The sequence below is a fragment of the Pogoniulus pusillus genome, chromosome 7, assembly GCF_015220805.1.
Source record: "Pogoniulus pusillus isolate bPogPus1 chromosome 7, bPogPus1.pri, whole genome shotgun sequence".
NCBI lineage: Eukaryota > Metazoa > Chordata > Aves > Piciformes > Lybiidae > Pogoniulus > Pogoniulus pusillus.
This window is the reverse complement of record NC_087270.1, coordinates 22037761-22050897: the sequence shown is the minus strand read 5'-3', so window position 1 is coordinate 22050897 and position 13137 is coordinate 22037761. Positions and strand designations below refer to the sequence as shown.

Genomic DNA, 13137 nt, shown 5'->3' with positions numbered 1-13137 from the left:
AAGTGTAATCTGTCAAGCAAGAAGAATGCAGTACTTTGAAAGTGTAAGTAGTCTTCTGGTGATCTACTTTCTATAAGGGCTGGGGAGCAAAAGAGACACCTTCTTTTCACTCAGCTTTATAGGTGTAATCAGCTGGCTTGTGAGGAGACAGCCTCAGTTGCAGTGGTTCCTTAACGTGATCATGCACGCAAGTAAGTGCCAGAAATGGCAGCTTTCAGCTACCAAGTCCAAAGATCAGGAGAGTTCCAAAGGAGAGAGCAAGGTCCAGCTTCAGCGTAAGCAGTTTGGCAGTAGGCACACATCTTGAGTGTAGGTGAATCTTTTGCTAATTAATAGTGTGGAGAAAATGGGATTTGCTTGTCTGAGAATGGTGCTCATTTTCTTGATGGGAGTATCATTGCATGTTTGCTGCCACTTGTTTTATTTCTGAGCTTCCATCACTCAGAGAAATGGTACTGCTACCAAGAAGCACCTGCTTTCTGCAAGGAGAGAGAGACCCTTAATATGTGTTAGTTCCTTATTTCTTTAGTGAAGAAGGCCAGTTTTTGTGCTCAGCATTGCGAACGCTATGATAGATAGTAAGATTGTAATGCTGGCTGTTTAGCACAAGTCAGGAGGGAAAGCCCTAACTTTGCTTTTGGGTGCAGTCGAGCAAAACAGAGTCCAAAGCAAATCTGTGGCTGGGAGACAGCAGAGGTTTGGTGAAAGAAATAGGCCCGTGTGTCCTGTGGTTGTATAGTACTGATCACAGCAGGGTCCCTGCCCTTTTGTCTTATGATTGGTTGTACCGGTATCAAGTGGTGTGCAGAACAGAAGATGCTCAATGATGTTTGCTTCACTGGTGGCTCCCAGTGTACATGTCAGATGCTTAGTGTCATTGCAAAGTGGCCAGCAGGAGCTGTGAAGATGCTTCTGGGAGATTTCCTCCAGTGCAAAGGGGAATTCCTGCATGGGAGAGAGATGATTTGAGGGGCATTTCCAAAGGAGGGAGATGGGGTGGTCTCCAGGAGTACTGGGCAGCTGGTGGTACAGTCTCATCGTCTTCAGAAATGGCTGTAAAATCATGATGAGCAGAAGGATGACTTGAAATGACTGAAGGTGTCAAGTCATCAGTGTGTGAGTTTTTGGATTTTAAGTGTTTCTTCTTTGAGGGTCGAGGCTCAGCTGAGACAGCAGCCACCACCACATACTGCTTCAGTGTGGCGGTAGATTTGGCCTGCTGCAGCAATGTTAAAACCATGCTCAAGAACCCTGTGTTAGACAAATTCAAACCATTGCTCTTCTGAGTAAGAGGCCAGGTTCAGAACTCTGCTCTGCTTGGTATGTAAAACCCTAAGTGGTGCCATGTCACATCGGAGGTTCCCAACCTGTATAATATGATCAGTGTGTTGAGGAGCAGTGGACTTAAAGAGGAAATTATCATTAATACTACTCTAGAATTGAGTTTTAAAGTGGTATCAAATGGCAATAGTCTCTGTATGCATAATTATTAGGAGTCAAAGCCTGTTTACTTTGCTTTCACACCTGTAAGATTTATTTGATTTCATCTAGCATCTTCTCCTTCCAATAAAGTTGGATTAAAAAACTGTATTCTTAAGACAGTAGACTACAAAGAGAAAAGTGGTGATGTGGGTTGTTTTCTTTCAGTGCTATTTTTAGAGCTGGGCAGTGTATGGAAGTAGCAGAAGAAAGAAGTTCCCTTTTCAAAGGAACCCTGAGTTGGTGGAAAGATCTGAACTCGCTCTTAAACTTGCTCAAATGATCTGTAACAAACAAAGCTATTTTCTTGATCCCAAATTTTCCTTTCACCTGGGAAACCCTTGTGCCGTTTGAGCCACACTCACCTTTAATGGAAACATTTCAGTTACTGTTTGCTTTCTTGCAATTTCTTCTGGTAGCCTATAACATTGGTCTTTAGAAAACCCTCCTGCTGTGCCAGGCAGGTAATGAGGGTGAGTGAACTGCACTATAGCAAGAACCACCCATGATTGGAGGTAAACTATGCGGATATATGTTGGGGCGGAGGTTGAAAGGAGCGTAGAGGGCATATTTGAAGCAGACTACGCAACTGCTACAGCAGGTCTGACTAGTTTGAGATGCCTAAAGGCAGCTTTGTCTTAACTTCAGGTAGCTGCAAAATGAAGTTTTAGAACCTAAGTCAGAAGTACATCATCATTTTCCGGTGCTTCCACAGCCTCTCCTGACTTTGCACATGTTTTTGCAGGCGCTCTGTCCCTCTCGGAAGCAGCGTGCAGTAGGTGAGCACACACGTGCGAGTAGATCATTTGCATACTTCAGAAACACAAGGTTTCATCGAGATAGAAGGCTGGTGTCCCTGTGCAAACTGCAGCCTTCTTTTAAACCCCTGGTAACATTGTGCTTTCTGGTTGCTCCATTTAAGCTTTTTTGTTGTTGCGCCTTGGCGTGTCCCTCTGTAGGAGTGACATTCTTAGTCTGTGCTGCGGACAGAGGGATTTCAACCAGTGTACTTCCATGCTGACTGTCCTACGGGTCCAATAACCTGCTTAGGTTACCTTCCTGTGATCCAGCTTGGCATCTCCCTTAACCTTCCCCCTCCATCTGTTTGGCAAAATTGGATTTTCTAATAGAACAAGTTCCCCTTCCCTCCCCTAGCTAAGGTGTTCCTCAAATAGCTTGTGAGTGAGTAGAAGAGGGAGAATGTTTTCTGTGTAACATGCTGGGAAGCTTCCTGTTGCTGCTGTGCCTCCCCTGGCTGATAGGGGAGCATACATGTTACATACGTTCTGCCATGTGATTGCGTGGTGGTTTTTTTCAGTGGTGGGGAAAATCAGTGTAGTGCTGTCTTGGGTGAGGTGAATGGGTTGTGTGCCTGTCTCAATGTGAAATTGAAGGTGTTTAGTTTCAGTTTCCTGATTTCCTCTCCTTCTCTGTTTTCCACTCCCAATTTCCAAGCTGTGAATGAGGTGCAAAATTAAGTAGGAGCAAGACCAGCTTAGAGCTCAGCCTAAAACCAGCATGTTGGCTTTGCTGAGAAAAGTTGCTGTAAGAGCTGCATGCAGGTCTTGATTTAAACCAGATTTCTGGTTCCAGTGTGGCTGTAGAACTGGGATCATACACGATTCTGTAGCAGAAACAGCACATAAAGAAAACAATCAAAATATTCCGCCCTCTTTCTGTTCACTGGAGCCCAGGCAGGAACTCCTGATGAGGTTCCTCCAGCCCACCAAATCCCACCTGCATGTGTTTCTTGCTCTTCTCCATCCTACAGGTGGAAATTACTTTTGAATTACCATTTAAAAGTTAAATCCATCCGACTGGATCTCCATCTGAGTTCAGTGCCTTCAGAGCAGCATTCAGCCATTTTCTGGTGAATGTGAAGATGGGAACAGTCCCGCTCAAGGTTGTAAAAAATGCTGATGTTGCAAAGCTAATTCCCTGCTTTTTGTGGTTAAGTTTGCTCCAGGTTTAATTGACCTGCACTGAAGCCTGCTTTGAAATACAGGTTTAGCGCATGTGTGGTTAAGATATGGTCTTAAAAGGGTGTCCCCAAGTAGATTTAAATGATTTATTTGTGAGTGTTGAAATTCCTACAGGTAAAAGTTAGGTGGATCCCACGGTGGCCATTTTAAAAGGGTATTTCTTTTTTTTTATTTATTTTTTTGTTTTTTATTGCGAAATCAAGCAGGTGTCATGAAAACTGGGATCTCTTTCATCTCCAGCTCATAGCTGTTGCAGGTTGGGGATAGTTCAAGGCTGGCCAAAGTTCCCTTTATCAGTTTTCAGCAGGCTCCTTCGTAGGATGTGAAAACACTGGTGCCGTATTTCAACAAATGCAAGAGCTTTAATAGGCTGGGCTGAGAGGACAGCACTTATCATCCTGCCTAACCTCACACTGTCTTAGCAAAATTCCATGCCCAGCTTTAACTACCTTTCTTATTTTCTTTTTCCTTTTCTTTTTGTTTTGTTTTGCTTGTTCAATCTGGTGGTGGAGAAACGTCCCAACAGCTTTTCCACCTCTTTAAGAGAAACTGAGGGGTGAGTGGGTGCTTTTTCACAGAATATACTTGTTTGCAGGGCTGTGTTCATTTTCATTTAAGCAAAGATGTTGAAAACAACTCTCAGGCCATATTGGTGCTTAAACAAACAGACAAAAAAACAGGGAAACTCCTTTCTTTTCTTCTCTTTTCACTCTCATTAGTGAGAAACTGGTTAGCAAATAAAATCTGCAGGCCAGAAACTAAAATGACTTGCCATAGCTGGGATGTGTGCTGTGTTTTACAGTGTGTATTTTGTTACAGGCTTAGGTTTTTTCTTCCCCTTCTCATCTCCTTCCCCCCCTCTACCCCCTGCAATTCGCTGCTTTTCAGTTTGGCTGTGATAATTTATTCGACACTGTTTTCAGAGCAATAACCTACTTTTTGGCAAACCATTCAGTTCTTTCCACAGTAGTGTGGGTGTGGGGGTGTGTATATATATATATATATATATATATATTCAACCTCCCCACACGTGTTTATTAAGAGTCTTGCAACAAAGGGGAAAAACGAGATACCTTTGGGGAGAAGATGCTGCCATCCGCTTGGAAGCGAGGATTCCATCCAAGTCATTACACACACGCCAGTAAAAACTCTCTCTTGTTATACACAAAGGGGTCTCGTCTCTCTTGGATGCACTCAGAGCTCTCATTAACCTTTGCAGGAATTGCACACACCCAGTAAAGATGGGGCTGAGGCTGCAATACCCAGCCCATACCCGTGCTAAAAATAATCAGCTAGACCATGACATGTGTGTGTGCCGCTATATTGTACCAGTGTTGCCATAATCTATTGTTCAGAGGGAGGTGCAGGGGAGGAGGGATGTACAGCCAGCCTTGCTGTTTTCATCGTGCTCCCTCAAAGCCTGACCAGTAGCGTCTTGTCATTGTAGCAGTGGCAAGGGAGCCTGTGTTACTGCCTGGTGGCCGTGCTGGCTCTTTCAGATTGTTCTGAATTGAATTTACAAGTCAGGTGCCTCCTTTCAACCACTGCTTTTGCTGTGCTGATGCCTGCCAGCCCTGCAGTGGGAAGAAATTGAAGGCAGGCAGCTCTTGGCTAGACTGGGCCCTGAAGCAGTACGTGGCTCTCTTAATTGCTGTTGTTCCACTGCTTGAAGATACTGTGGCTCTGGTTCTGCCAGGACAGAGCTGTGTGCACCAGCTCCAGTGTGGCTCCTTGCCCACAGACAGGGAGGTTTCGCCTGCCGTGGTCCCAGCATCTCTCACTTTGGTGTAAGGAGGCCCAGAGTGTTGGACTTGGAGAAGAAACTGTGGTGTGTAGCTACAGGGAGAGCTGCTTGGCTGGTCCCAAGGAGGTTTGTGTGTAGAAACTCTTGCATATTTTTTGGGTGACAGCAAGCAGTGTCTGCTGAGTAATCAGCTAATCGCGTGGTAAAGCCCTGGTGCTGTGCCTCATTTTATTTACTGCAGCTCTGATACTGGCAGCAGAGATGCTCAGCCCCTGTGTATGCAGCACGGTAGAATGTGGTTCACGTGTGGCTGGCCTGGCTGCCTCCTTAACGCTGCCATGTGGAGAACCTGCATTTCAGAATAACCTTAGCCCAGCTCTTGAAGCACAGAGGCTCAGCCGAGCTGGCCTCCAGCAAGGAGGCTGTTGTGTGGTGAGTGACTTGGGTCCTGTTGTAAGAAGGTGATGTGTGCAGCCAGCCTGGGGAACAGGATTTGACACAGAGGTGACCCAAGGAGAGAACAACTTGGCCATCTTGCCAAAACCTCAACCTCCCCTGTGATTAACCCTGACAAAACAGATTCCAGGGGTGGGAAGAGGGGAATCTTCACCTCAGTCTGGCTCGAAGCAGGTACTGCCAGGGCTGGTGGTCACTGGGGCTGCTTCCACAACAGGCCTGAAAAGGGCTGAGGTGACTTTAGCACTTGTAGAAGACATGTTTCGTGTAACTTCCAGTTAAGGCAAGGCCATTAAAGGGCAGGCAGGAGTCTTATTTTCATCTGCTGGATGCTGCTGGAAGATGCTGATGGGAGGGCCTGTCTGAAGAGGAGCATGTGAGAATCAACAGTCTGGCTGTTTGAGATCTTTGAGATAGAAATTAATCCAAACCTGTTCATTTTCTTCCAGTAAAGACATCTCCTTCCTTGTTACATGAATAAAACCTGTTTGGAATAAATGTTTCCTAGCCTTAGTATGCCACAAGGTTCTGTCCCCCCTCTTGATTCACACTGAAATAGAGACAGACTGGGGCTGTTCAGTCTGGAGAAGAGAAGGCTCCAAGGAGACCTTATTGTGGCCTTCCTTTGTCTGAAGGAGGCCTACAGAAAATCTGGTGAGGGACTTCTTAGGGTGTCAGTCAGTGATAGGACTGGGGGGATGGATCCAAGCTCAGAGTGGGTAGATTCATATTGGATGTTAGGAAGTTATTCACTATGAGGGTGGTGAGACACTGGAACAGGGTTGCCCAGGGAGGTGATGGAAGCCTCATCCCTGGAGGTGTTTAAAGGCCAGGCTGGATGGTAGCTCTGAGCAGCCTCATCTCGTGTGAGGTGTCCCTGCCCATGACAGGGAGATTGGAAGTGGATGATCTTTGAGAGGTCCCTTCCAATCCTTACAGTTCTGTGAAAAGAAGTTGTCAGAGCCTGGCAGCAGGTTTGAAACATCCCAGCTAGCTTTCCACACACACAACCTGGGCGCTCTCCTTCACCTTCTAATTCTGTCAGGGTAGTCTTTAACGGTTTAACGAGCTAACAAGTGCTGGTCTGATTTAAACTTGCATTAAGTTCTCCTACCCTGATAGAATTCCTAATATTATAAACACCCGTAATAACATGGTTATAATCTAGAAAGCCTGCTCGCCTTTTCCCAAACAATTACTTAATGAGGCAGTAATTTATGCTAAGCTGTATTTATGGGAGTCCATTCCAGCTTTATCAGACATACTCTGTTTGCCGGGTGCCTTTAGTTAATAAGCAAAACTGAACCCCAAAACGTTAAAAAGCCCTCCACTTCTTCCAAGGGAACACGTTTGGTTTAGCACTCTTGACAGCATTAGAAACTGTTTCCAATTTAATAAAAGCATATGCTTCTTGCAAGACTTAACACACTGCAGAGTCGGAGATTGCTTTCAACTGGGGCTTTGCCTTGGTTTTTTGGTTGGTTTCTTTTTTAGCATGGTAAAAAGGAACTGGAAACTGGGGGCAGGAGAGGAGTTTGTAGTAACTTTTTGTTGTTGGTTTACTTGCTTTTGCTTTCCTGAAAGCTTTCTCGGGGCAGGGGGGAGGTTTGATGGGCTGCAAGTTGAAGGAACTATCAAGAAAAGTCTTGTGGGCGGTACGTGCAGAGAGAGCTCTTGCTCCAAACGTGGTTTCTGATCATTAACAAACAGTGAGAGCTTGCCTTGCCCTCTGGGCCTCAAATAGTACAGTATGCAACAAGGGAGAGCAGGCAAGGCACGGGGATGGAAACAGTAGGATCAGATTACAGTTTCAAAATATCGCTGGAACACGTTGGCTGGCGTTAGGCTATTGACTGCCTTTATAATTGCCTTGCTTATTTGCTAGAGAAGGCTTCACCTTACTTTCTGATTAACGTGGATGTGCCTTCGGGGACCTGGGCACTCTAAACTCAGAGTACCAAAGTCAGCCCCCACAAGAGCTTAATGACTGCAGGTCCTCCTCAAATGAGTGAGCTTCCTCCTGTTTGCCAGGAGGTTTCCTTGCCCAGTCCCTGATTCCTGCTTAGGTTAGCCTCTGAAAGTCAGTCATTATGATTTTCCTTCTTGCTTTTATTTTGAAATCAAATCTATTATTGGATTATTTGGTTACTATTATTTTGATCTTGAAAAGTCTTGCCAACTGTGCTCTGCCAATCTGTGCTTGAGGCTGCCCGAAGCAGGGGAACTAAGGCTGTGTTGCTGTAGGGAGAGGGAAGCTGTCACAGAATTGTAGAACAGTACAGTTTGGAAGGGACCTCTCGAGATCACAGAGTCTAACCCCCCCTGCCAGGGCAAGTTCACAGGAAGACATCCAGGTGGGTTTTGAATGTCTCCAGAGATGGAGACTTCACCACCTCACTGGACAGCCTGTTCCAGTGCTCCGTTGCCCTTTAAAGTCTCTCGTGAAATGCAGGAGCGAGGTGCTGAGCAGCTTTGCTTGCCTCTGCTGCTTCGGGAAGATCCCAGTTTCACCCATCCATCACAGGAAATGGGAAGGGTTAGGTGCCTATAAAATAGGTGAGAAATACCTGCCGCGTACAGTTGCTGTTGGGACTGGCAGCCTTGCAGCCAAGGCTTGCAAACGTAAACCCAATTCCCTCTACTCTGGAAGCAGAGCTACCCAGGAGGCCAATTTTTTGATACAACACTAAAGGAGGGCCTGGTAAGTGCTTATTAAACCTCACTCAGCTTAAAGAAAGAGGAGGGGGGGGGAAAGGCACAGACAGAATTAAAACAAACCTTGTAAACGGGGAGTGCCAGAACACGGGGACTGGAGAACACGAAAGCCCAGCACAGCTCTTTTTCCCTGTACCCTTGGTTTAGGGCCGAGGGTTTTGTTTCCTAACTCATGTGACAAGGCAATTCTTAACCAGGCAGAGGCTGGCAGGAGTCCTCTCTCTAGCCAGGCAGCCTGGATGTATTACACTCAAACACGTACAATCTGCATCAAGCAGGCTTGCAAAAGAGCCCCAAAACAAACAAGCAAACAAAAAACCCCCAACAAAGCAGAGCCCACAAGCCCTCAGTGTGTCAGTGGTGAGCCAGCTGCAGCAGGCTGAGCGTGGCCGTGCGTTACCGCGTGGTACATGCTGTGCTAGCTCGCAGGGATGCTGCTGTGCCAGGATTTCCAGACCCCAGTGTCAACAGATGAAATCTTCCAAGTGTGTGTGTGGGGGGTGATTTTCAGCAGGCTGTCCCTGTCACCTCTGAAAGTCCATGCTGCTTGTTCACTCCAGCCCTGCAGTTAAACCTTGACACCTGGATTGCTCAGCTTGTTTTTAGCAGGGCTGGTAGGGGAGAGTGTGCCAGATGTATGCTGGCATTCCCCTTCTCTGTTTCTCTTCTTTTGCAGCTTCGAACGGGAGGAGGATGCCTGTGCTCTCAAGAGGGCGGGCTGGCTCCCAGCTGCCAGGGCAGGTTTACTCCTGCAGGACAAGGAGCGTGTGATGGGCAGGCTTGTGCTCCTGCCGCCAAGGGCTCCTCTTTAGACCCGGCCACTGTCCTTCTCCCTGCCATGGCCTTGGGGATGTGAAAATAGGGCCAAGGAGAGAGTGTTACCTGTTTGCCTCTTTAGCTGTCAGGAGACAGATGCTTTGAAGTTGTGGGGACTGGTTACAAGTTCAGATGATCCCTCGGGCTGGATCTGGCAGCACTGCAATGCCTCGCGGCAGCCCAGCCTAGCTCTGGTAGCCCAGGGGATCTATCCCTCCTGTGCCGTTGAACCCAGTTGCCACAAAAGGCCTTTTTATTTTGGTCCTGCAGCCAAGTCCTGATCCTGCTGAAGTCAGTAAGGGAACACTCATTGACTACCTTTGGGGCAGGACACAGCCAATGCAGCCCTCAAGGATGAGGAGGGATGGAGGAGAGAAAATAATATTCCCTGTGCCGTAAGTGACACAGAAAGCACTTGTGTAATTCACTGGATGGAGTCTGCCAGAAACACTTAATGACGTTCATTTGCACCCAAGGCTTGGGAAACTTTATTTGGGCAACAAAATGTGCAAAGTCAGCACTCCCTTAGTAGCTTGGGGAACTTTTCTGTTAGTTTAGTTGCTGCTGTTTGTTTGTTTTCCATGCACCTGTGTTTGTGAAATTGTCATTTTACTTCAGCTCCCCCAAGTGACTTTTTTCTTTCTCTGTTATTTTTTTCCCCTGTGATTTTAATCACCTGAGATTTCAGAAAGTATCTGGTCCGGCTTGGATGAACCCTTGCTGTTCACATGTGTCTTACGGTACTTGTCTGCCTGGGGATGAGTGGTTGTCTGGGCTCTGGGGTTTGATGCTGTCACCTTTGTGGAGCAGCTCAGCATGCATTCTAAAAGTGAATCTGGCTGTAGGAAGCTCTTCGTCCTCTAGGCCCACTGAGAGAGTGGCATAAATGTGTCAGTGGAAGTGTGACTTCTTATAAACTCTTTTCCACCATCCCTCTTGGCATTCAGTTCCTCTTTCTTTTCTTTACCTTCTTTATCCCTCGATGATTGGGGAGGGACTAGTGGGTTGTGATTTCCAAGAAAAGCCTTGAGAGGCATTTTAAACTAAACTGCTAGAAGCCTTTGAGAAATAAGATTAAAAGGCATTTGTATTATTGGTATGATCACCAAATCACTTACCCTCTCTGTTTTTACCACCTTCCCTATGCTAAACTCCCTGTTATCGAAGACTTCAGAGAGGGTTTGAGCAGTGACAAGGTAGAACATCCCGAGTACAATCTGCTTGGTGAGCTTAAAGGCCTTTTGCAGTTCTGTGATTGAATACAATGCTTCTCTTACCTCCATCCTCTGGAGAGCGAAGGGCTGTCACCAAGGGGACTCAGAGATGCAGTCAGACGCTGCATGAGCTTTTCTGTCTTTAGTGAATGATGCTTGACTCCAGAGAACCACCCGCTGCAGGCTGATTATCTCTTCTACAGAGCCCCAACTGCATTTTTTCCCAAGTCTGTCTGCAGAGCTTGCAGAGCCAATAAAAAAGGAAGCTAAATGACATGTAGATAAAAAAAAAAGAAAACAAACCAAACATATTACTTTTGTATTTCAATTAAGGAAAAAAAACAACTCCCAAACAATGCTAGGGTTACTCTGGCTCTGAGGCCTGTGCAATGGCCCTAAATGGGCAAAAAAGCCAAGTTGGAGCCTTGTCAACAGCAGTGGTTCAGCTTTGGAGTCTGGTCTTCCAGAGATGAAGCCAACTGGTGGGTAATACTGGGGAAGACCTCCAAGTAACTGCCCACCCCCACCTCAATCTCTGGATAAATGTATTTTTTCCATTGCCTGTTTCTTCCGTTTTCTGATTCCACATATCGAAGTAAGATCGAAACTCACCTTGCAGACCAAACCCCTGCAGCACCCTTGTGTTAAAACAGCAAGGTCACATCACATCCCATCTCAACTCTCTTAACACTTGCCCCCCAGATCAGGTTTGCTGGCAGATGGGTGGAAATGCAGCAGAGATACATCTGGCTGGGATGACTACTCAGCCGAAATAGCTGCATGGAAGATCATCCATGCATATGACTCTTTGCTGCCTGTCACATCTTGTCTTTTGGTGGGCTACTATTGATTAGCTGTCCCCATTATGGCCCTGTGAGGCCAGCTCTTGTGTCTTCTGACACTTGGGAAGGTGTGTGTGTGTGTATCTTATTTTGCATTTATCTTTGACCAATCTGATGTCTGAGTTTGGTGTTTTCCTTTTCCTAGTAGGAGTTTCATCTGGAAAGACTGGGAGCAAAGTTTTTGAGATTAGCAGAACTCAACCAGATGTTTTTTAAAATGATACCTTTATTGAAGCCATGGAGGAAAAGGAGGAACAAGGAAGGGATGAGATGGCTTGAACTGTAGAGAACAAGCGTGAATGTTGTCTTAAGCTTTGATGGTGAGAAACTCTGAGATTCCTTTATGGACATCAGAGAGGGGCTTGGAAGCCTGAAAGCATGTCTGTTTTCACCAGCCTCTGTCAGTTAAGTCCTTGCCTCACTTAGAATGAATAAAGTGATTTATGGAAGCTGTAGGAAAATGTGTTTACAATTCCCAGTTGTATGCCAGAGGAGAGCTTGGTAAAGCTGAGTCTAGTTGTGCTCCCTCTTTGGGGGAACAAGCTCCACTGGCTTAGGCTGGCATGCTGGTTTGCTGCTTGAATGGTTAAACGTGCTTCAGAGAACAGTACTGAGGAAAAGCCATGCTGAAGAGCTGGTAGGTGAAATTGGGAGTTGCCTGAACTGTTTTATCTTTTAAAAGGACAAGCATTCAAGCAAGCTTCGTGAAGATGGAGTGAGATGTGAAAGCTTGACAGTCACATGTACAGGAAACCTTGAATCGTTTCTAAGCTTCCTGGAAAATGACGTAGGGAGATGATTGTTGCCTTTACTCACCATAATCCCACAGCTCTTGCCAGTCAGCTTCAAAACCATCTGAACTAGCAGCATCTCAGTCGTGGGTGCAGATAGGCTCAGCTGGGTCCATTCAAAATGCTGATAGTGACATTTAATAATAGAGAGAAGACAGTGTGGCCACCCAGATGGGCTGTTCCCTTCATCAAGGGGTATAAGGTTTGCCTTGCAGAGTGAATGTTGTTATACAGTCCTGGCAGAGCGTGGCAAACTTCAAAACTCTCCTACTCCCTGAGCCATTATAAAATTTTCCTTTAAATAGAGCATTGTGGAAGGAGCACTGCTATGTCTTCGGAACAGAGTCTGTCTTTTTGCAGGGGGAGGAGGTAGCAGGAAGGGCTGGAAAGCTGCTAGCTTGGCTCCTAACCCATCACTGCTTTGAAAAGACGCTGGGCTGGGCAGGGGGTTTGGTTCTCACTAGCCCACTCCTCCCTTTCTTGCTCTGCCTGTGCAAAGTGGAAGGGAGCCTGTCCATCATCACCATGTGAACACCAAAGTGCCCCCGCCCCCTCACTCCCCAGACCACGTGCACTGCTCTGGAGTAGTCCATGGAAGTGACACCAGGGAGCGGAGAAAACCCAGGCTTGGGCAGCACTGCTGGATTTCAGAGGTTTTCTTCAGCCGTGATTCCAGGCGTGAGGATGGTTGGGTGCTGGCCAAGGAACTTGGATGGCAGCCTACCCGTTCCTCAGCTCTGCTCAGCTCATTCCCCGCCCCTCCCCCCCTCCCCCCTGGTTGTTTTTTTTTTTTAATTGCATAATATGCTAGAAAATGATCTGGATTTGGGACTTATTTTTAACCAGAAGAGGCTCCCTTCACCCAATCCGGGTTTGAATTTAACATCTAGTGAATGCTGTGGAGCTCTCTTCTTTTTGCATGGAAATGCTGACTTCTTTTGCCCCATTCTTCCACACTGCAAGGGATTTAAAATGTTGTCAGCTGCTGCTGAGGCTGTTTGCAAGTCCTTAGCTATGCTGCCTGTCTGCAGAACAGGTGGATGGTGATCAAACTGCTGTTAGACCTGCCTGGTGTAGACATTTCACAGGCAGGGATGT

The 13137-nt window shown here is 46.5% G+C and overlaps 1 protein-coding gene across 9 annotated transcripts in view; it reads left to right on the top strand.

The window, feature by feature from the left end:
- SERTAD2 (SERTA domain containing 2) overlaps positions 1–13137 on the top strand; it is a 101829-nt gene that overhangs the window by 79700 nt on the left and 8992 nt on the right. The gene's annotated exons all lie outside the window — the stretch shown is intronic.